At 39.1% G+C, this 24128-nt stretch overlaps 1 pseudogene; it reads left to right on the top strand.

Annotated features, from left to right (window-relative positions):
* Positions 1–21684: 21684 nt before the first annotated feature.
* Positions 21685–23758, top strand: LOC101113234 (CREB-regulated transcription coactivator 2-like; annotated as a pseudogene).
* The last annotated feature ends 370 nt before the right edge of the window (positions 23759–24128 follow it).

Genomic DNA, 24128 nt, shown 5'->3' with positions numbered 1-24128 from the left:
TGTCACATCTTTCTCTATTCGTCTCTTGATGAGCACTTACATTGCTTCCATGTCTTGGCTATTGTAGATAATCTTGCAGTGAACATAGAGATGTGTATATCTTTTCTAATGAGTACTTTTGTTTTCTTTGGATAAATGCTAAGGAGTGGAAGTGCTGGATATAATAATAGTTATTTTTATAATTTTTTGAAGCATCTCCATACTATTTTCCACAGAGGCTGCATCTATTTACATTACTACCAATAGTGCATGCAAGTTCCCTTTTCTCCACATCCTTGAACACTTGTTGTTTGTAGAATTATTGTAATAACCATTCTCACTGGTGTGAGGTGATACCTCATTGTAATTTTGATTTGCACTTCCCTGATAGCTCAGCTAGTAAAGAGTCCACCTGCAATGCAGGAGACCCCAGTTCAATTCCTAGGTTGGGAAGATCCTCTGAAGAAAGGGACAGTTAACCCACTTCAGTATTAGGCTTTCCTGGTGGTTCAGGTGGTAAAGAATCCACCTGCAATGCAAGAGACCTGGGTTCAGTCACTGGTTTTGGAAGATCCCCTGGAGAAGGGAAAGGCTACTCCAGTATTCTTGCCTGGAGAATCCCATGGACAGAGGAGCCTTGCAGGCTACAGTCCATGGGGTCGCAAAGAGTTGGACATAACTGAGTGACTTTAATCAGGCTTCCCTGGTAAGCTAGTAAAACTCTGCCTGCAATGCAGGAACCCCAGTTTGATTTCTTGGTCAGGAAGATCCCCTAGAGAAGGGATAGGCTACCACACCTGTATTATTGGGCTTCCTGGTGGCACAGATGGTAAAGAATCTGCCTGCAATGATGCTGAACATCTTTTCATGTTTTTGTTAGCCGTCTCTATGTCTTCCTTGAAAGAATTTCTATTCAGATCCTTTTCCCATTTTTATCTTTTTTTTTTTTTGGATGTTGAATTGTATTTGTCCTTTGTGTAGCTTGTGTACAAACCCCTTATTTGATATGTTTTTTGCAAATAACTTTTTAGTAACAAAGTGTATGTGTGTGTGTGTGTGTGTGTGTGTGTGTAAGCGTAAAATCTAAGTTTCTTTGAGCAAATCTGGCATTGATTTTGTCTAGTTTTAGTTCAAGAATTTTGTGGCTTCCTTTTTTTGCCATCAGTTCTTTAGCACAGATTTCTTACTTAATTCCTATGTTTATTGTCTATTGTGGGGAATACAAAGTACACACTTCTTAAATGCAGCATCTGTGCTCCAGCTATAGTTGTTCATTTTGGCTGGAAGTATATGATCCAGTTTGAATCAATGAAAGAGTAGTCTGCATAAAGCAAATATAGTCTCTTCATCACCTAATAGTTCATATTGCAAATTGCCTTGTAAAAGATTACCCTGTGAGAGAAATGGCTGGATGTTATCTCATTTATGTATCAGGGCAGCACAATAATAAATATATATGTATTCCCTTGCTATCGAAGACCATCAAGGCCAAGAACATACAGTCATTCTGTGGTAAAAAGTTCAAACACAACCCTGACTCCAAAGATCAATCTTAAATTCAACTATACAACTCATGAGGTCAGCATACTCATTTATTTTCAGAGCACTTAACATTTTTTTTTAATGGTTGTAAAATACACATCACATAAAACTTTCTACCTTAGGCATTGGTGAGTGTGCATTCCAGTGGCATTGCTACATTAACACGGTTACGCTGCTGTCACCACCTTCCATCCACAGAACGTTTTCATCTTTTAAAAGTGAAACTACACACTGAACAGTAACTCCTTATCCCCCTCCCTCCAGCCCCTGGCAACTACCATTCTATTTTTCATTTCTGAATTTGACTACTGTATGTCCTTCATAGAAATTTTTATTATAATTGATATATTTTATATAAATAAATATCTACAAGTTTCATCTATGGTATAGCATATGTCCTGATTGCCTTCTTCTTTATGACTTAATATGCCATTATATATATATATGTGTGTGTGTGTGTGTGTGTGTATACACACACACACACACACCACATCTGTTTGTTTATTCATCCATCTGTGGACACATGGGTTGCTTCCAGTTTTTACCATGTTTATTTATATGCCCACCATGGTGGTGAAAGCAACTTTGCTGTACATATTTTTAAAGTAACATTCTAAATTAAATAATCAACACTAATCTTAGCAAACAGAGAATGAAATAATAAGTTAACCTTAGCACAACCATAGAATTACTTCATGTGTTCATGATAAGTGGTAGAAAACTTTTTGGAAATCAGTAGAAGTATATTAAAGAAAGAAAAAAGGACCATGGATATTTTGCTCTGTGTGAAGGAAAACAGCACATGCTTCCATTTTACCACAAAAAGAAAAATGGTTATGCCTCCCTGCAGCAGTGTTTGCAAGAGTCTTGGCGGTTTTGGTCGTAAAATATACTGTATATTTATGCTCATTTTTTTCCTCCTTCTGGTAAACCAGTATAAGTGAACACATTATTGTTTAAGTATCCTTAGGGAAAACAGTAAGAAAGAATAAGCAAACACCAGAAGGACATTTTAATTCAGAACAAATGCAGCACATATTTTCTAAAATTCACTATTATTAGAATGAATCAATCTCTTTGGAATGAGTTATTGATGTCATTTAAAAAAAATAAAATTACTTGTTGATTCCAAGAATGGTGTGTATAACATGCATTTTGAGTGTCTGTAAAGACTTTTTAGCTTAGGGTTTATACTATGAACTCAACATAAAAGGTCAGAGATACACCATAACAGTTTAGTACCCAAAGTGTGTAAAATGCTAATAAAATAGTAATTTTTTGTAAATGACTATAAAGCTGCATAATAATATTTTACTTGACATTTTTAAAAGAGTTATATACTTAAGAAGATAATTCTAGACTGTAAATGTTTAATTTTAGCATGCCCTGCTGTATTAATTTATAATATCCTAGAAAATATTTAAAATAGATTTAATACTGTTTTCATGAGTTTTTTTAATGTCCAGAGTTAATCACTATTAAGTTGTTTCACTTATAAGCATTTCATATTTTGGTGTAAGGAAATGATTATGAAAATTCAATCTAAATTATTATAACTTTCCTTTTTTGTTGGAAATACTCAACGTGAATTTCTTTCTTCTTTCTCCTGGTTTTATGAGTATGTAAAATACTTTGATATCCACAACTTGCATTTGTGAATTATATGAACATGAATTACTTCACATTATATTTTTCTTCCTTTCTTTGCTTTTTTCCTTTTCAGGTAATTTGTTAATTTTTCCATGAAAAGACGGTTTTCCTGAAGGAGTTTAATTTTATTGTTTTAAGTTTTATACAATTTTAATGGTTATTTTCAATTTATAGTTATTACACATGATTAGTTGTATTCCCCATGTTGTAAAGTACATACTTGAGCATATTTTATACCCAGGAGTTTGAATCTCCCACTTCCCCACCCCTATAGTGCCCCTCCCCCTCCCCACTGGTAACCACTAATTTGTCTTTGTATCTGTAAGTCTGCTCCTTTTTTTTGTTATATTCATTAGTTGTTGTCTTTTTTAGCTTCCACATATGAGTGATAACATACAGTATTTGTTTTTTTCCATTTGACCTATTTCACTTAGGAGAATGCTCTCCTAGTCCATCCATGCTGCTGCAGATGGCAGGAATTCCTCCTTTTTATGGCTGAGCAGTATTCCATTATACGTATCACATCTTCCTTACCCATTCACTTGTTGATGGATGCTCAGGTTGTTTCCATGTCCTAGCAGTTGTAAATAATGCTGCATGAACATTGGGATGTATGTATCTTTTCCAGTTAGTGCTTTTGTTCTTTTGGATATATATCCCAAAGTGGAGTTGTTGGCTCGTATGGTACTTCTATTTGTCATTTTTTTGAGAAAACTTCATACTGTTTTCTACAGTGGCTGCAACAATTTACATCCCCACCAGTAATGTATTTTTCTCCACCAAATACTAGCAATACTAGCAAACCTAATCCAGCAATACATTAAAAGGATCATAAAATATGATCAAGTGTAATTTATCCCAACAGTGTAAGGATTTTTCAATATTCTCAAATCAATCAATGTGACATATCATGCTAACTAATTTAAAAATAAAACTGTATGATCATCTCCATAGATGCAACAACAGCTTTTGATAAAAATTCAACATTTATTTCTAATAAATATTCTCCAGAAAGTAGGCATGATGGGACTAAACCTCAACATATTAAAGCCCAAATGTGACAAATTCACAGCCAATATCATACTCAATGGTGAAATGCTGAAAGCATTTCCTCTAAGTTCAGGAATATGACAGGGGTTTTATTCAACATAATTTTAGAAGCCCTAGTCATAATCATCAGAGAAGAAAAAAGAATAAAAGATGTATAAATTGAAAAGGAAGAAGTGAAATGGTTACCGTTTGCAAATAACATGATAATACATATAGAAAACCTTAAAGATACTATCAGAAAACTACTAGAGTGCATCAGTGAATTCAGTGAAGTTGCAGGACTCAAAATTAATATACAGAAATCTCTTAAAAGACATATTTTTAAAGATACCTTTCATGTAGTTGTTAAAACTATCCAATCATCCCATTTCCTAATAAGTTCCTGGTAACAGAATATGTTATTTCTTCTTTATTAAACATGATATTTTTAAAGAATTCAAATTTAGAAAATAATTGGTATATTTTCTCTTATAAAAACTAGAATTCAAGTGACTAAATTTGCCACTGTGCTAAAGTTAGGAAAAAAAATTCATTATCTCTTTAGGTTTACCCTGGGAAACACACTTTTAACACAAGGTGGATCTATGGCATTTGGTACAGGTATTTTTATTGTCTGGTTTGTTACTTTATATTAAATTTCTACACGAAGATACGCCTTGTTTCTTATAAGAAAAACTTTTCCTATGGAACTGTGTTTGGATAGACATTTAAAACATATGTCTACCATATAAGAAGAAAAAAAAAATTAACCCCTGAGATTTGGTTCAAATTATTGGTATGGGAAATGAAAGAGACGTTTCCATTTCTTTCTCACAATGTCATGCCTTACTGTGTTTCTAAGTTTTCTTTACTCCTTTCCTTCTACATTTTGTGAAAGAGAAAGTGAAAGTTATTCACACAGTTCTGTTTGACTCTTTCCAATCCCGTGGACTGTAGCCTGCCAAGCTCCTCTGTCCATGGAATTCTCCAGGCAAGAGTACTGAAGTGGGTTTCCATTTCCTTCTCCAGGGGATTTTCCCACACCAAGGATCGCACCCCATTCTGCATTGCAGGCAGATTCTTTACCAACTGAGCTACTAGGGAAGCCCTACTTTTTACCTTTTTGTGTAGTTAAACAGGTAAAAAGTAGAAGTTAAATGTGGTTAAGAAAAGTTAGCTTCACTAAGTTCAGTTCAGTCACTCAGTAATGTCCGACTCTTTGCGACCCCATGAATTGCACCACGCCAGGCCTCCCTGTCCATCACCATCTCCCAGAGTTCACTCAGACTCACATCCATCGAGTCCGGGATACCATCCAGCAATCTCATCCTCGGCTGTCCCTTTCTCCTGCCTCCAATCCCTCCTAGCATCAGAGTCTTTTCCAATGAGTCAACCCTTCACATGAGGTGGCCAAAGTACTGGAGCTTCAGCTTTAGCATCATTCCCTCCAAAGAAATCCCAGGATTGATCTCCTTCAGAATGGACTGGTTGGATCTCCTTGCAATCCAAGGGACTCTCAAGAGTCTTCTCCAACACCACAGTTCAAAAGCATCAATTCTTCGGTGCTCAGCCTTCTTCACAGTCCAAATCTCACATCCATACGTGACCACAGGAAAAACCATAGCCTTGACTAGACGGACCTTAGTTGGCAAAGTAATGTCTCTGTTTTGAATATGCTGTCGAGGTTGGTCATAACTTTTCTTCCAAGGAGTAAGCGTCTTTTAATTTCATGACTGCAGTCACCATCTGCAGTGATTTTGGAGCCCAAAAAGATAAAGTCTGACACTGTTTCCACTGTTTCCCTATCTATTTCCCATGAAGTGATGGGACTGGATGCCATGATCTTTGTTTTCTGAATGTTGAATTTTAAGCCAGCATTTTTGCTCTCCTCTTTCACTTTCATCCAGAGGCTTTTTAGCTCCTCTTTACTCTCTGCCATGAGGGAGGTGTTATCTGCATATCTGAGGTTATTGATGTTTCTCCTGGCAATCTTGATTTCAGCTTGTGTTTCTTCCAGTCCAGCATTTCTCATGATGTACTCTGCATAGAAGTTAAATAAACAGGGTGACAATATACAGCCTTGACGTACTCCTTTTCCTATTTGGAACCAGTTTGTTGTTCCATGTCCAGTTCTAACTGTTGCTTCCTGACCTGCATACAGATTTCTCAAGAGGCAGGTCAGGTGGTCTGGTATTCCCATCTCTTTCAGAATTTTCCACAGTTTATTGTGATCCACACAGTCAAAGGCTTTGGCATAGTCAATAAAGCAAAAATAGATGTTTTTCTGGAAACTCTTGCTTCTTCCATGATCCAGCGGATGTTGGCAGTTTGATCTCTGGTTTCTCTGCCTTTTCTAAAACCAGCTTGAACATCAGGGAGTTCACGGTTCACGTATTGCTGAAGCCTGGCTTGGAGAATTTTGAGCATTACTTTTGCAATTGTATGCAATTGTGTGGTAGTTTGAGCATTCTTTGGCATTGCCTTTCTTTGGAATTGAAGTGAAAACTGACCTTTTCCAGTCCTGTGGCCACTGCTGAGTTTTCCAAACTTGCTAGCATCTTGAGTGCTGCACTTTCACAGCATCATCTTTCAGGATTTGAAACAGCTCAACTGGAATTCCATCACCTCCACTAGCTTTGTTCATAGTGATGCTTTCTAAGGCCCACTTGTCTTCACATTCCAAGATGTCTGGCTCTAGATGAGTGATCACATCATCATGATTATCTGGGTCGTGAAGATCTTTTTGGTACAGTTCTTCCGTGTATTCTTGCCACCTCTTCTTAATATCTCCTGCTTCTGTTAGGTCCATACCATTTCTGTCCTTTATCGAGCTCATCTTTGCATGAAATGTTCCCTTGGCATCTCTAATTTTCTTGAAGAGATCTCTAGTCTTTCCCATTCTGTTGTTTTCCTCTATTTCTTTGCATTGATCGCTGAAGAAGGCTTTCTTATCTCTTCTTGCTATTCTTTGGAACTCTGCATTCAGATGCTTATATCTTTCCTTTTCTCCTTTGCTTTTCACCTCTCTTCTTTTCATGGCTATTTGTAAGGCCTCCCCAGACAGCCATTTTGCTTTTTTGCATTTCTTTTCCATGGGGATCGTCTTGATCCTCTCTCCTGTACAATGTCATGAACCTCACTCCATAGTTCATCAGGCACTCTATCTATCATATCTAGGCCCTTAAATCTATTTCTCATTTCCACTGTATAATCATAAGGGATTTGATTTAGGTCATACCTGAATGGTCTAGCGGTTTTCCCTACTTTCTTTAATTTGAGTCTGAATTTGGTAATAAGGAGTTCATGATCTGAGCCACAATCAGCTCTCAGTCTTGTTTTGGCTGACTGTATAGAGCTTCTCCATTTTGGCTGCAAAGAATATAATCAATCTGATTTCAGTGTTGACCATCTGTTCATGTCCGTGTGTAGAGTCTTCTCTGGTGTTGTTGGAAGAGGGTGTTTGCTATGACCAGTGCATTTTCTTAGGAGAACTCTATTAGTCTTTGCCCTGCTTCATTCTGCATTCCAAGGCCAAATTTGCCTGTTACTCCAGGTGTTTGTTGACTTCCTACTTTTGCATTCCAGTCCCCTAGAATGAAAAGGACATCTTTTTTGGGTGTTAGTTCTAAAAGGTCTTGTAGGTCTTTATAAAACCATTCAACTTCATAAAGCCTTGAGAACCCCATGAACAGTATGAAAAGGCAAAATGATAGGATACCAAAAGAGGAACTCCCCAGGTCATTAGGTGCCCAATATGCTACTGGAGATCAGTGGAGAGATAACTCCAGAAAGAATGAAGGGATGGAGCCAAAGCAAAAACAATACCCAGCTGTGGATGTGACTGGTGATAGAAGAAAGATCCGATGCTGTAAAGACCAATATTGCATAGGAACCTGGAATGTCAGGTCCATGAATCAAGGCAAATTGAAAGTGGTCAAACAAAAGATGGCAAGGGTGAACGTCGACATTCTAGGAATCAGCGAACTAAAATGGACTGGAGTGGGTGAACTTAACTCAGATGACCCTTATATCTACTCTTGCAGGCAGGAATCCCTCCGAAGAAATGGAGTAGCCATCACGGTCAACAAAAGAGTCCAAAATGCAGTACTTGGATGCAATCTCAAAAATGACAGAATAATCTCTGTTCATCTCCAAGGCAAACCATTCAATATCACAGTTATCCAATCTATGCCCCAACCAGTAACGCTGAAGAAACTGAAGCTTCACTATGTTTATTCCAAATTCATGAGTATATTTACTTCAAATAATTCTTCAGAATTGACAAACTGTTCAACTTTTCACATATCCAACAACACCCACTTTTACTGAATGCTGAGTGATAGGGTCACAGCATTGCATTCAGCATAATTAGGGACAAAATGACTATACATGGCTTGTGCAATGATTTTGCCTGTGGGATTAAGCATTCTAGTTGGTGTGACAAGAGTGCATATATTTGTTGTTGTTCAGTCTCTTTACCATTTCCTGGAGCTTGCTCAAACTCATGTCTATTTCGTGATGCCATCCAACCATCTCATCCTCTGTCATCCTCTTCTCCCCCTGACTTCAGTCTTTCCCAGCATCACGGTCTTTTCCAATGAGTCAGATCTTTCCATCATATAAACTTCGCATGTATTAAACCATTCATATACCTTTTATATTTATTTTTTAACATGTACAAATGAGTGATTTAACAGGATAGAATACACGTATCTGTATGTATGTGTGTATATATATATATATATGTATATACACGCACACACCAGCAGAATCAATAATAGGGAGAAAAGTTCAGAAGAAAAAATAGGTTAGATTCCATTAGGAAAAACTTTACTTATGCATTGCATTTGAGCTTGACCTTGAAGAATTGAAAGAACATGCTTAAAAAGAGAGAAAAGAACTATTTCAGCAATCGTATCAGCAAGGGGATTGCCCTACATCTACCAGAATCACATTAACCTGTTAGGCTCACTATTATACATTTCACATTAGCAGGCCTTTATTTTCCTTTTCAGTGTGTTCTTGCTGAGCCTCTGGCGGCTGAATTCCCAGAGATTTTATATCTGCATGTCATATAAACTTCAGCTCCAATGCAGAAGATTAAAGTCTTCCTGAGATCCAGAATGAGCAGGCTTCTCCCATTTTAATTGGCATAGCACTCTATCACAGTGATGTTGGCTCCTTCCCCACTCACTGAGTATTGTAAATCCTCCGCATGCCGCAAGGTCAGCTGAGTATTAAGATGCACGGACCTGTCAGAGGTGCTGACAGCTCCATCTTTCTGAGGGAAAGGAAATGCTAGGTCCTGAAATTCAGTTCCAAGCCTGACCCCAGAGTCAAAACTGCTTTCATCTTGAAGGATGTGATGATTATTATGGAGTATGTTTCTATGATTCTTGTATCTCTTTCCAGACATGAATCCTATGTTGTCCCTTACTTAAGTTATTGGAAGGTACAGGGAAGGGGAGGGAGTATAATTGAAATGGGCAAGTGTGGAAAGAGGAAAATTAGTCCCGAAAGTCATACAGAATTTTGTATACATGTTAAGTAACTAGTAGTTACCTTATACTTCATATTTCTTTAGCACACAATGGGAGACTTGTTTTAAGAATAACCGTGGCGTATATAAGAACAACTTTAGGATCATTTTCTCATTCTCTTTGTCCTGGTTAATTTTCATGTCAAAAAGTATGCTTTCATTGCTTAAATGTAACAGGTTACATTAAAATAAGATCAAAATTGCAAAAATATCCTCTGGGTAAAAATGTGGAAAAGCTATACTGTTAAGTGAAGTGAAGTGGAGTGAGCTTGCTCAGTCATGTCCGACTCTTTGCGACCCCATGGACTGTAGCCCACCAGGCTCTTTCATCCATGGGATTTTCCAGGCAAGAATACTGGAGTGGGTTGCCATTTCCTTCTCCAGGGGAACTTCCCGACCCAGGGATTGAACCTGGGTCTCCTGCATTGCGGGCAGGCGCTTTACCCTCTGAGCCACCGGGGAAGCCCAAAAATATCCCTAAAATTTCCTAGTAATGACCGAATAAGAAAAAGAGGACAATAACACTTAAGAAAGTGGCTGTCCAAGGAAAGAGATAGAAGATACTACCACAATTCAAGTTGCTTTTAATACCACCTTTAGCAACCAGATCAGGTAGGGTCGGGGGGGGGGGGGAGGTGCAGAATAATGCAATCATAATAATAGATGAGTAGACAAAGAGCCTGAGTAGGGAAGCAGAGAAGTATGGAAGAAAAAATACAAACCAAAAGAGGGAAACCTCTTAAGTATTACCACTAGATTTCAGGCAGGACTAGCTTAATTAATGCCCTGTGACCAAGGCCCCATGCCTAGAAGGAAACCATGCTTGACTCCATACTCTGTTTCCATAGTCTTGAAATTCTTAACAGTTTTCAAAAAGGGGTTCCATATTTTAATTTTGCACAGTACACCACTATTTATGTAGTTGGTTCTGACCTCTGCGAAAGAACCTACATCTGGCCTCACAACTGGGTTTAGATGCAGATTGGAAGAAAAACTTAGTGAGGCACTAGACACCCTGAACATTAGAATCATCTGGTGGGTGGGTTTTTTTTAAATTGAGATGCTCAGGTCATGTTGCAGACCAATTAAATAAGAGTCTTGGTGGGGTTAAAGGCAGGAATAGTGGGGGAAGGTGGGAGAAGACCACCAGTATCATGTAAATATCCCCAGATATTACAGCAAACAAGAATGATGACCACTGAAGGGGAGAAAAATGAGGACACAAACCTGGAACTAGCAAAGGCAGGTACATCATGACTTGCAAGTGAAGTCCTCAAACTCACCTGTGAATTCATATTAACATGCCATTATTTTTTGTGCTTCTTTTTGACCTGGAAATTGTTGCTGGTGGAAGAGGGAAAGAGGCCAACTTGAATGACAGAGCATGATCTTAAGAGATCTGCTCTGAATTAAAGGAAGGGAACACCATCCCATATCTTATCCCCAGTATGTGGGGAGAACCCTGGGAGAGGATATTTCAATTTTAGGTGAGAGAATAGAACTCAAGTCATCCAGAATGGGCCCAGCTGATATTTGTTAGTAAACACCCCACTATCAATTATACCTCATAAGAAAACACAGATTCCAATAAGCTGTGTATTAGACTAATTATAAATGAACTGTAGCAGTAGAAATAGAAATTAAATGAGTGGACATATAGACTGATATTTAAAAATTATATATACATAATATGTATATTTATAAATTATAAATGATTTATAACTGATTTTTAAACTATAGATTAAGTTTTAATGCTCCCTCACTGACAGTGTGGAGAAGGAAGAAGGCACTCCCTAGTCAAATAGGGTCTAGAAAGCAACATATGTGCAACGTTCTAGGGAGGGCAGAACAACTATGAAAACAGATAAAGTGTGTCGGGAATGATATTCTAACAGCCCGTGAGCCACCAAGAAACCTGGATACTTTTTTTTTTTTTTTGTCTACCACATGACATGTAGGATCTTGGTTCCTGATCAGGGATTGGACCTATATTTCCTACAGTGGAAGCTCAGAGTCTTAACCACTGGTCTGGCAGGGAAGTCCTGCAAACTGGATACTTGTATTTGGGGAGAAAAAGTACTTCCATCAGAGAATGTTAGTAAATGCGATAGAAGCAATGTGAACTTAGTACATTTTCCTTAGATATTTAGGAAAGATAGCCATTAGGGGCTATCTGAAGGCTATCTGGAAACCAAATGAGCTTATTTATGGCTCTTACGGAGTGTGGCTAGATATTCTGAAATTGTATAGTTCTGATCTTATCTTTTTAGACCTCGTAAAATACTAAACTAAGTCACTCTTTACTTTAAACATAGAAGTAGTGCTTAAATTCAAGTGCTAGGAGTTTCATTACATTGCCTAAATCAGTTTTCATAATTCAATTGCTTTGGATCAGTATAATGATTAAAAAATTACTAGTATAAAAAGTGCATCGAGGTTTCTGATTCCTCAAAATATGGTAAGCTGGCTTGAATATAATTTTTTTTTCCTCACACTGTCTCCATTATTGACGTGATGCAGAAGGCCTAAGGAGGCTGATGGTTTGTTAAACTCATAAAAATGAGAAACACCAAGGGTGACAAATACAAGGTGTTAGGTAATAGTGTGCTTGCTAAAACAGCATCCAGGAGTGGAACAGGGCAAAGGATATGTGTATGTATGGTTGGAAAAAGGTTTTAAAGTATGTCCTTGTCTTCCTATCCAGAGATCAAATCGCCAACATCAGTGGGATCATTGGAAAAGCAAGGAGTTCCAGAAAAATATCTACTTCTGCTTTATTGACTACACCAAACCTTTTGATTGTGAGGATCACAACAAACTGTGGAAAATTCTTAAAGAGATGGGAATACCAGACCATCTGATGTGCCTCCTGAGAAATCTGTATGCAGGTCAAGAAGCAACAGTTAGAGCTTGGGATGGAACAAAAGACTGATTCCAAATTGGAAAAGGAATACATCAAGGCTGTATATTGTCACCCTACTTATTTAACTTCTATGCAGAGTACATCATAAGAAAAGCTGGGCTGGATGAAGCACAAGCTGGAATCAAGACTGCCAGGAGAAATATCAATAATATCAGATACGCTGATGACAGCACCCTTATGGCAGAAAGCGAAGAAAAACTAAAGAGCCTCTTGATGAAAGTGAAAGAGGAGAGCGAAAAAGTTGGCTTAAAGCTCAACATTCAGAAAACTAAGATCATGGCATCTGGCCCCATCACTTCGTGGAAAATAGATGGGGAAACAGTGTCAACAGTGACAGTGACATTTTTGGGGCTCCAAAATCATTGCAGATGGTGACTGCAGCCACGAAATTAAAAGATGCTTGCTCCTTGGAAGAAAAGCTATGACCAACCTATTAAAAAGCATATTAAAAAGCAGAGACATTACTTTGCCAACGAAGGTCCACCTAGTCAAGGTTATAGTTTTCCAGTAGTCATGTATGGATGTGAGAGTTGGACTATAAAGAAAGCTGAGTGCCAAAGAACGGATGCTTTTGAAGTGTGGTGTTGGAGAAGACTCTTGAGAGTCCCTTGGACTGCAAGGAGATCCACCAGTCCATCCTAAAGAAATCAGTCCTGAATTGGAAGGACTGATGCTGAAGCTGAAATTCCAATATTTTGGCCACCTGATGCAAAAACTGACTCATCAGAAAAGACCCTGATGCTGGGAAAGATTGAAGGTAGAAGGAGAAGGGAACAACAGAGGATAAGATGGTTGGATGGCATCACCAACTCAGTGGACATGTTTTTGAGTAGACTCCGGGAGTTGGTGATGGACATGGAGGCCTGGGCCGTGGCAGTCCATGGGGTCACAAAGAGTCAGACGTGACTGAATGACTGAAATGAACTGAACTGAACTGTCTTATCATTGAGTTTTGTGGATTGGTGCCACAGTGCTTTCTGTCTAATGAAGAAAATAATATCATCCAGCCTAGTGCTGACTAGGAATAGTGGGGCAACATCAGGATTATTCTGGGACCCCCAACTATGGTGTGCACAGCAGAACGAGGGATAGTGACCGCCTCATGGGCAACCCTCTTTTTCTGGAGGTCTCTCTTCCTTTGGAAACCACCTCATCTTCAAATTACTAGGCCAACCAGCCAGTGTCCCCAGGAAAAAATACATTAAGATATAAATAAATAAATAAGGTGTTGTAGCATAGCAACTACTATAACTGAAAGGTAATAAAATGAGCAATCTTAAAGTAAATTTATAGGACCAGAACAAATATAGGGAATAATATGAAAAATTTTAATGAAGAAAAATAAGACAATAATAGTGTTGACTGAAAATGTCAAGTAAAAAAAAAAAATAGATGATGAAAGGATAAGAACCAATGAGCTAAATTATATAATGGATACAGATGAACAAAAATGCATGCACTAAGAGGAAAGGTCAGGCACTCTATCATTTCAAAGATCAATACATTATGACCAGGTGGGATTATTCCAAGAAAACAAGTGTTATTCAGTCTTAAAAGTGTGGCAGGAAAATCCACCCTATTGTATCCAAAGATAAGGCCCATATGATCACCATGACTACATAAAATTAAAAGTTGCAAAAAGCTGGACACGACTAAGAGGCTGAGCACATATGCACAGTCAGTATATTGAAAAGCACACCCTGTTTAAGACAGCGATGTAACAGAAAATACCTTTGAATCAACAAAGATGCAAAATCTATATGAAAAAAATTAAAATGCTCTGACAGAACCAAAGGAGACTTTAAAAAATGAAAATTCTTTTGATATTTTTGGCTATGTAGATTTAATATAAAAAGGTATTAATTATCCATGGGTTAATTTATAAATGTAATATTAACCTGATAAATATGCTGTCAGAAAGCTTTTATTTTTCCCCTGGAACTATTCAAGCTATAGGAACTTCAGTTATGAAAGAAAAAGCAACTACTTAAGAGAACACAGGGGAAGCAGTGTCATCAGGGTGATGAACACAGGACAGATTAAAAAGAATCTGAGGTTGCATAGGGAGTTGCGGGTAACAGAGCATTCTAGAAGGCACAATGAAAGGGGTTTTAGGAATGTAAAGAGGTTGGGACAGAAAAAAAGCGATTACAAAGCAGGATATGGATGTTGGCTAGTACATTGTAGAGTGAGATATCTGACTGTACAAAAGTATTTTGGAGTTAATATTCCCTTGGAGATGTTTTAGCAGTCTTCCAAAATCGAAAGTTATTGTATAAGTAACAGTGATTGACACAAAGAGCGTAGAGAGTAAGAAAGTGCCAATCATTTTTCTCAAGCATACATTGCATGCTTCTATTTGGAGTGCTTTTTGATCAAGGGCAATCACTTCAAAGATCCCCTGAGTGGCTGCTGGTCAGAATTTCTGATCATTTAGTAATATTACTGTTGAGAACGGAGAAGCTAGAAAAATGAAATATTTTAATGAAGTAAAATAGTAGTCCATGAGGTAAAACAGAAATTGATATTTGTTTTGGCAGTGTTGAACTTTACCTGATCCCCGTGCACCTGGAAAGCAGTGATGATTAAGAATTCCCTCCCTCTTTTTGTTCCAGGAAAACACCTTACTTCATATGACTTAGCTACACCCCTGGCGATGACCCCTTTGATTACCATGACAATGCCAGAGACGGATGCTCTAAATAGGGATCCACAAGCTTCGGACCATGGACGCTACCCATCCATGGCCTGTTACGAACCAGGCTCACAGCAGGAGATGAGCGGCGGGCAAGTGAGTGAAGTTTTATCTGTATTTATAGCCTCTCCACTGGTTCTGCATTATGGTGAGTTGTACAATTATTTTATTATATATCATAAGTTAATAATAGAAATAAAGTGCACAGTAAACGTAATGCACTTGAATCATACTGAAACCATCCCCTCCTGCAGCAAAATTGTCTTCAATGAAACCAGTCCCCGATGCCAAAAATTTGGGGACTGATGCGCTAAAATTTTCCCCTAAAGAATATGAATATTATTTGCTTAATAAGAAATTAATATCACTGTTCATTCTCACCAGTTTAAGCAAAATGCCTACTAATATGACTTATTCAACATTTAATTAGGCTTTTCTTTTTCCCTTTGAACTTTGACTTGCTCTTCAGCTTATGCAAGCACTGTAACAAGAAATGTCTCTTCCTTTATTCTCTCTCCCAAGAGTAGGAATTACAAAGAAAAACATTTGCTGCTCAACTCTCTGATTTTGCCACTGCCTCATCCCACTCCCTCACACCTAGCTCCTTCTAGTTTTGTTGATTCTTACTGAAAAAAAAAAAAAAAAAAACCTCCCTTTCTATCTGACTTTTAAGATACTTATAAATTTGATGGTAAGAGCATTTCTCTGTTGTAATAGTTCCCCTTAATGAAATCTTTTATTATTTGTTCTCATACTTGCATGTTTTATCTGACAGCATATATATTTTGCTTTGTTTTGCCCATTAACATCTCTTGTGATACTTGCTCACTTAAATTAGAATTTCAAAGAGAAACTAGAGCTCTGAGTGCTGGAGATATAAACTTGTGACTCCTTTGCATGAATGTGGGAGGTGACAGGAGAAAGCTGAAGTAAAGAAATAAATGAAGATTTTCAGAAGAGCTTGTATGTGTGTGTGTGCATATATATATATATGTGTATATATATATACATGTATATATATATATATATATATATATATATATATATATATATAGAGAGAGAGAGAGAGAGAGAGAGAGAGAGAGTTATGGCTAGAAAGTGTTAATCACTCAGTCATGTCCAGCTGCTTGTGAGCTCATGCACTGTAGCTCTCCAGGCTCTTTTGTCAATCAGATTCTCCAGGCAACAGTAGTGGAGTGTGTAGCCATTCCCTTCTCCAGGGGATCTTCCTAACCCAGGGACTGAACTCATGTCTCCTGCATTGCAGGCGGATACTTTACCATCTGAGCCAACAGGGAAGCCCCTAGAAATTTTAGGCGTATGTAAAAATTTTAAAAATTAAGAAACTGTAGTACAGGAAAAGCAAAAGGCAAGAAAACGTTGCCTCTTTTTCAGAGAAATTAAAGTGTTTGGAATCTCCTCCAAGTTTGTCAACAATCATCTCTTCAACTCTAAAACTAATTTACTTTGTACTTGTATTATATACAAAGTTTACAAATATCTTCAAGTTATTATCAGACTAAAAATCTATGAATTAAAAAAGGTTTGTCTTCTTTTCAACAAAATTTGATGGATTTTGTCAAAAAAAAAAAAAAAAAAGAAAAAGATAAAAGCTACAGTCAAAGGTCCAGAAGTTACAAAATGTAATTGAAGTAAATTCATCAGAGAATGTTTTATTAGAAAATCATTCCAAAGACACTTTATTTTTAAGTGATAGTGTCAGTAAGATAGAGAGCATGAAGGAACTATTATCAATGAGCAAAAAGAGAAAGAAGCCAAAATATTAACAAAGAAAGCAGTGAATAGTCTGAAAGAAAGCATCAAGATAGAGCATGGTCCCAAGTTCAGTTCAATTGCTCAGTCCTGTCTGACCCTTTGCAATCCCATGGACTGCAGCACGCCAGGCTTCCCTGTCCATCACCAACTCTTAGAGCTTGCTCAAACTCATGTCCACTGAGTCGGTGATACCATTCAGTCATCTCATCCTCTGTCATTCCCTTCTCTTCCTGCCTTCAATCTTTCCCAGCAACAGGGTCTTTTCCAATGAATCAGTTCTTCGCATCGGGTGGTCAAAGTATTGGAGTTTCAGCTTGAGCATCAGTCCTCCCAATGAATATCCAGGACTGATTTCCCCTAGGATGGACTGGTTGGATCTCCTTGCAGTCCAAGGGACTCTCAAGAGTCGTCTCCAACACCACAGTTCAAAAGCATCAATTCTTTGGCACTCAGCTTTCTTTATAGTCCAACTCTCACATCCATAGATGATTACTGGAAAACCATAGCTTTGGCTAGATGGACATTTGTGGGAAGGTAATGTCTCTGCTTTTTAATATGTTATCTGGGTTGGTCATAGCTTTTCTTCCAAGGAGCAAGTGTCTTTTAATTTCATGGCTGCTGTTACCATCTGCAGTGATTTTGGAGCCCAAGAAAGTAAAGTCAGTCATTGTTTCCCCATCTATTTGCCATGAAGTGACGGGACCAGATGCCATGATCTTAGTTTTGTGAATGTTGAGTTGTAAGCCAACTTTTCACTCTCTTCTTTCACTTTCATCAAGAAGCTCTTCAGTTCCTTTCTGCTTTCTACCATACGAGTGGTGTCATCGGCATATCTGAGTTTATTGATATTTCTCCCACCAATCTTGATTGCAGCTTGTGCTTCATCCAGCCCAGGATAAAAAAAATTCCCAACTATCAAAAACTCCAAGACCAGGTCACTTCACAAGTGAATTCTACCAAACATTTATCAAAGAGTTAATGCCAATACTTCTCTAACTATTCCAAAAACTGTATAGGAACAAATGCTTCATAACTCATTGTACAGGGTCAGCATTTTTATGATACCAAACCAAAGATATAAAAACTAAAGGAAGTTGCAGGCCACTATCACTGAGAAACATAAGTGTAAAAATCTTCAAAAAAAATATCACCATGCCAAATTCAAAGATATTTTAAAAGGATCATACACCTTGATCAAATGTATTCATACCAGAAATGCAAGGATAGCTCCATAAGCAAAAATCAATCAATGTAATAAAAGACATTAACAAGTTGAAGAATAAAACAAATACAATCATCTCAATAAATATGAAATGTTTTTGACAAAATTCAACATCCATTTGTGATTAAAAAAATAAAGTCAGTACAAACAGAATATGCCTCAAGATTATATAGAACATTGCAATAAGCCCAGAGCTATCACCATACTCAAAATTGAAAAGCTGAAAGCATTTCCTATAAAACCAGGATCTAGACACCGATGCCTATCTTGCCACTTTTCTTCAACAGAGTATTGGAAGTCCTAGCCACAGCAGAAGTAGATGTTTTTCTGGAATTCTCTTGGTTGTTTGATGAAAAAGTTGGCTTAAAACTCAACATTTAGAAAACGAAGATCATGGCATCTGGCCCATCACTTCATAGCAAATAGATGGGGAAACATGGAAACAGTTATTTTCTTGGGCTCTAAAATCACTTCAGATGGTTACTGCAGCCATGAAATTAAAAGACACTTGCTCCTTGGAAGAAAAGCTATGACCAACATAGACAGCATTACAAAAAGCAGAGACATTACTTTGCCAATAAAGGTCCCTCTAATCAAAGCTATGATTTTTCCAACAATCATGTATGGATGTGAGAATTGGACTATAAAGAAAGCACCGATGAGTGTCGAAGAATTTATGCTTTTGATCAGTGTTGTTGGAGAAGACTCTTGAGAGTCCCTTGGACTGCAAGGAGATCCAACCAGTCCATCCTAGGGGAAATCAGTCCTGAATATTCATCGGAAGGACTGATGCTGAACCTGGAACTCCAATACTTCAGCCACCTGATGTGAAGAACTGACTCATTGGAAAAGACTCTGATGCTGGGAAAGACTGAAGGCAGGAGGAGAAGGGGACGACAGAGGATGAGATGGTTGGATGGCATCTCCGACTCGATGGACATGAGTGTGAGCACGCTCTGAGAGTTGGTGATTGCCAGGGAAGCCTGGCATGCTGCAGTCCATGGGGTTGCAAAAAGTCAGACATGACTGAGTGGCTGAACTGCACTGAATTGAGTCACAGTGGTCAGACAAGAAAAAGAAATAACCCAAATTGGAAAGGAGAAATATAAGTGTCACTGTTTGCAGGTGATATGATACTATAAAAAGATCCTCTTAAACCCTACAAATGTATAAAAACTCATCAATGACTTCAGTAAAATTACAGGATGCAAAATTAATATATAGAAATCTGTCATGTATTTACTGAATATATATTAAAGTAAAATAGCAGAACAAGAAATTTTAAAAATATTATATATAATTACATCAAAAGAATTAAAATACCTTGGAATAAGTTTAATTAAAGTGATAAAAAAATCCATACTTGGAAAATTAAAAGACACTGATGAAAGTACTTGAAAATAACACATACATATGAAACAATATACTGTGCTCATGGATTAGAATAACTAATATTGTTAAAATGAGAATACTATCCAAGGCAAGCTAGAGATTCAATGCAGCTCTAATCAAAATAACAATGATATTTTCCAGAGAACTAAAACAAATAATTTTAAAACTTAAGTGGAAGCAAAAAATATCCCACAGACCAAAAAATTCTTGAGAAAGAACATCGCTGGAAGAATCAGGTTCCCTGACTTCAGACTGTACTACAAAGCTATAGTAATAAAAAACAGTGTGGTATTGGTACAAAATCAGACATTTAATCAACGGAACAGAATGGAGAGTCCAGAAATAAATCTATGTACTTATGGTCAATTAATCTACAATAAAAAAGGCAAGAATCCACAATGAAGAAAAGACAGTTTTTTTAAACTGTGCTCAGAAAACTGGAAACCTATATGTAAAAGAATGACATTAGAACATTTTCTCATACTATATACAAAAATAAACTGACAATTAAAGTTCTAAATATAAGATGCCATAAAACTCCCAGCCCAGAACATAGGCAGAAAACTCTTGGACATAAATCATAGCCTTTTTGTTTGGATCTATCTCCTATGGCATAAGAAATAAAAGCAAAAATAAACAAATGTGACCTAATTTAACTTAAAGGTGTTTGCATAGCAAAATAAGCCATCAACAAAATGAAAAGGCAATCTACTGAATGAAAATTAATTGTAAATGACATGACCAATAAGGAGTTAATCTATCATATTTAAGCAGCTCATACAAGTCAAACATGCAAACATATGACCCAATTAAAAAATGATAGAACAAATGAATAGACATTTTCCCAAAGAAGACATACAGATAACCAACAGGCACATGGAAAGATGCGTGATATCAGTAATCATCAAATCAAAATCAGCAAACCAAAATCAAAATGAATTATCTTCTCCCCCTTCTCAGAATGACTATCATCAAAAACCAAAAATAACAAATGTTGAGGAGGATATGACAAAAAAAGAACACTTGTATGCTATTGATGGTAATGTAAATTGGTGCAATCACTACAGCAAACCTTATAGTTTCCTCAAAAAAACTGAAAAGATAAAGTACCATGTGATTCACCAATTCCACTTCTGTATATGTATCTGAATTTAAAAAATTACCTAATTCATGTTTGGGAATGCCTGTAAGAATTAAAGATTTTAAAATTAAAAAAATAAAAAACTAAAAAAAAAATTACCTAATTCAAACATGCATACACCAATGTTCATAGCACCATTATTTATAATAGTCAAAATATGGAAGCACCCTAAGTGCAGATGAATGTATAAAGAAGATATATATATATATATATATATACACATATATATATACACACACACACACACATATACAGTAGCATAGTACTCAGCCATATGAAAGAATGAAATCTTGCCATTTACAGCAATATGGATGGACTGACAGTATTATGCTAAGTGAAATGTCAGACAAAGCCAAATAGTGCATGATTTTACTTATATGTGACATCTAAAACCCAAAATAAATGAACAAACATAATTAAACAGAAACAGATACAGAGAACAAATAGGTGATTGCCAGAGAGCAGGGGTGGTGGGGAGAGAAATAGGCAGATTAAGAAGTATGAAATTTCAATTAATAGTCATAGGTATGAAATGTACAATATGGGGAATATAGTTTCTTTGTATGTTGAAAAACTATAACGACTTATCATGGTGATCATTTTGTATAGCTAGAATTATCAGATTAATACATGGTAACTAGGAGATAACTTAGTGTTGTAGGTCAATTATACTTCACAAGAAAGAAAGAAAAATTTCAGAGGTGGCGACGGCTATGGCTGGAAGAGCCGGGCTGGGGCCCATGGCGGAGGTGGAGGCTTGTATTGGGAGGGTGGCGGGGAGTGAAGGGCGAGAAAGATGGTGACGTCTGGAGCGAATGGGCTGGTTCGGCCACAGCCTCAGCTTCCAATCCACTTAAGTTTAGTGAGAAGATCGCACTGCAGAAGTAGTGTCAGGCCGAGGAGACGGTGGCCTTCAAGGAGGTGATGATGGACATCAGCTCCACCCAGTTGCAGGCCCAAAAACTGCAGCTGGCATACACAAGGAGCTCCCACTATGGTGGCTCTCTGCCCAACGTGAACCAGATTGGCTGTGGCCTGGCTGAGTTCCAGGGTCCCTTCCACTCCCCTCTGGATTCATCTCAGAGCACTCGGCACCACTGGCTGGGAGAACAGGTGCAGGGAGATCCCCGAAGAATGGTATCCCCATTCACCGCTACCCTCACCACATTGACAGCTCTCCCTATTGTCCTATTTATCTCTTTCTCCAGAGTCCAGTTAGTGGAGGACAATGCTCTGGAGCAATTTCCCTGCAGAGAAGGGGCAGTTGTTTCAACTACCATCTGCACTTAAGAGAACAAGCTCTGACTCTGTCCTTCACACAAGCACGATGTACCCCAGCCCTCTGGACACTTATCCAGGCCCTGCACCCACCAGGGTCCTGCCAATCAGCCATGAAGGTTTTCTGGATGGCGAGATGGGCTCCAAAGTCCCTTCTATTGAGGAGAACTTGCTAAACGGTAAGCACTTGCTGAAACCATGGGATGCTAAGAAGCTGTCCTCATCCTCCTCCCGACTTCAGTCCTGTGAAGTCTCTCAAGTTAACATCTCCCTGTCTCCTGACCAGCCTGCTACTGTGCCTGTCCTCCTACCTGCCATGAACACAGGTGGCTCCCTACCTGACTTCATCACCCTGCACTTTCCTCCACCACTGCCCACCTCATGGACCCAGAGGAGACAGCCTATCTCAGCCTGAGTGGGGGCAACAGTCCCTCCAGTTTGACCCACACCATGACCCATCTGGGCATCAGTGGGGGTCTGGGCTATGGTGTACCAGGACATCATTCACCTCTCAGCCACCCATCCTTGCCATCTTCCCTAAGCAATCCCAACCTCCAGGCTTCCCTGAGAAGTCCTCAGCCCCAGCTCTAGGGCTCCCACAGTCACCCCTCATGACTGCTTGCTGCCTTCTTGGCCCACCAGACACTGCCCACCACCTCCCTGGGTCACCCCTTGCTCAGTGCCCCCACCCTCTCCTCCTCCTCTTCCTCCTCTTCTGCTTCATCTCTGGTTCTGCCCTCCCCGCCAACCCCCCACCTCTACCTCTGCCTTACTCAGCTTCTGCCCTGAGGGCCTTCCGCTGCCACCGCTATGTGCCCCTCAGTCCCCATAGTTTGCCGGCCCAGCCAATGCCAGAAGGTCCCAACAGCAACTGCCCAAACAGTTTTTGCCAACAATGTCACCCACTTTGTCTTCCATCACTCAGGGCGTCCCCCTGGATACCATTAAGCTGCCCACCATATCCGCTACAGCCCCCAAGGTTTCATTCTGCCCATTCAGCCACCCACCCCAAAGCCCCTGCAGGAGCCAGGGCTGCCCTCTCATGCCTGCTCAGTGCAGCTCTCAGGGTGTCAGCCCCTGGGCAGGCAGCTACAGTAATGGACACTGTACTCAGCCAGCCCCAGTGAGCATGGACAACAGTCTTACCACCGATCAATGAGTGACTGCAGCCTCGGGAACCTGGGGCAGTTCAGCATGGAGAGCCCATTGACCAGCTGGTGCTGGATCTCCCTGGCTTTTCCAAAGGGCCTGGATTGTTAGGGGGTGAGAGGACAGTGAGTGGGCCCCAGGACCCTCATGCCCTCAACCACCAGAATGTAACCCACTGTTCTCACTATGGCTCAGGGCCTAACATCATCCTCACAGGAGACGCCTCCCCAGGCTTCCACAAGGAGTTTGCAGCAGCCCTGGCCTGAGTGCTGGGCTTTGAGGTGTCAGCAGCTGGGCTGGGGCTAGGGCTGGGACTGGGGCTGGAGGAGGAGCTGCACATGGAGCCACTGGGCCTGGAGGGGCTCAGCATGCTGAGCAACCCCTGCACCTTGCTGCCTGACCTGGCTATGGAGGACTTGTTCCGCAGTGACCGGCTGCAGTGAGGCCAGCTCAGCGCCATCCCTCTTCTCGGCCCTGTCCCTCATCATTGTCCCTTTCCTCCATTCCCCCTAGCCATTAGAGATGTCACTCTCTGTCCCCAGATCCTCTTTCTGACATGAATGAAGTTTCCCAAGAATCAGAAAAGGCAAGGGGTTTTTTTCCTATGTGGCCCCTGAATTCTGCCCACGGCGGGGGGTTGGGGGAGCTCAAGGGAGGGCCTAAAGCACTTGTAACTTTGAACCATCTGTCTGGAAGTCACAGCCTGTTGGAAAGTGGCAGGTAGAGAGGAGCCTTGGAAGCAGGGCTTGTCCGGATGCCTAGGGGTGGGCAGAGTGCCAGCCCTCTCATGACTCTTCCCCTTACAATGGAGAA

This window comes from Ovis aries, chromosome 5, assembly GCF_016772045.2.
Source record: "Ovis aries strain OAR_USU_Benz2616 breed Rambouillet chromosome 5, ARS-UI_Ramb_v3.0, whole genome shotgun sequence".
Lineage (NCBI taxonomy): Eukaryota > Metazoa > Chordata > Mammalia > Artiodactyla > Bovidae > Ovis > Ovis aries.
Note: the sequence above shows the minus strand (reverse complement) of the source record. Positions and strands in the feature narration are given on the sequence as shown.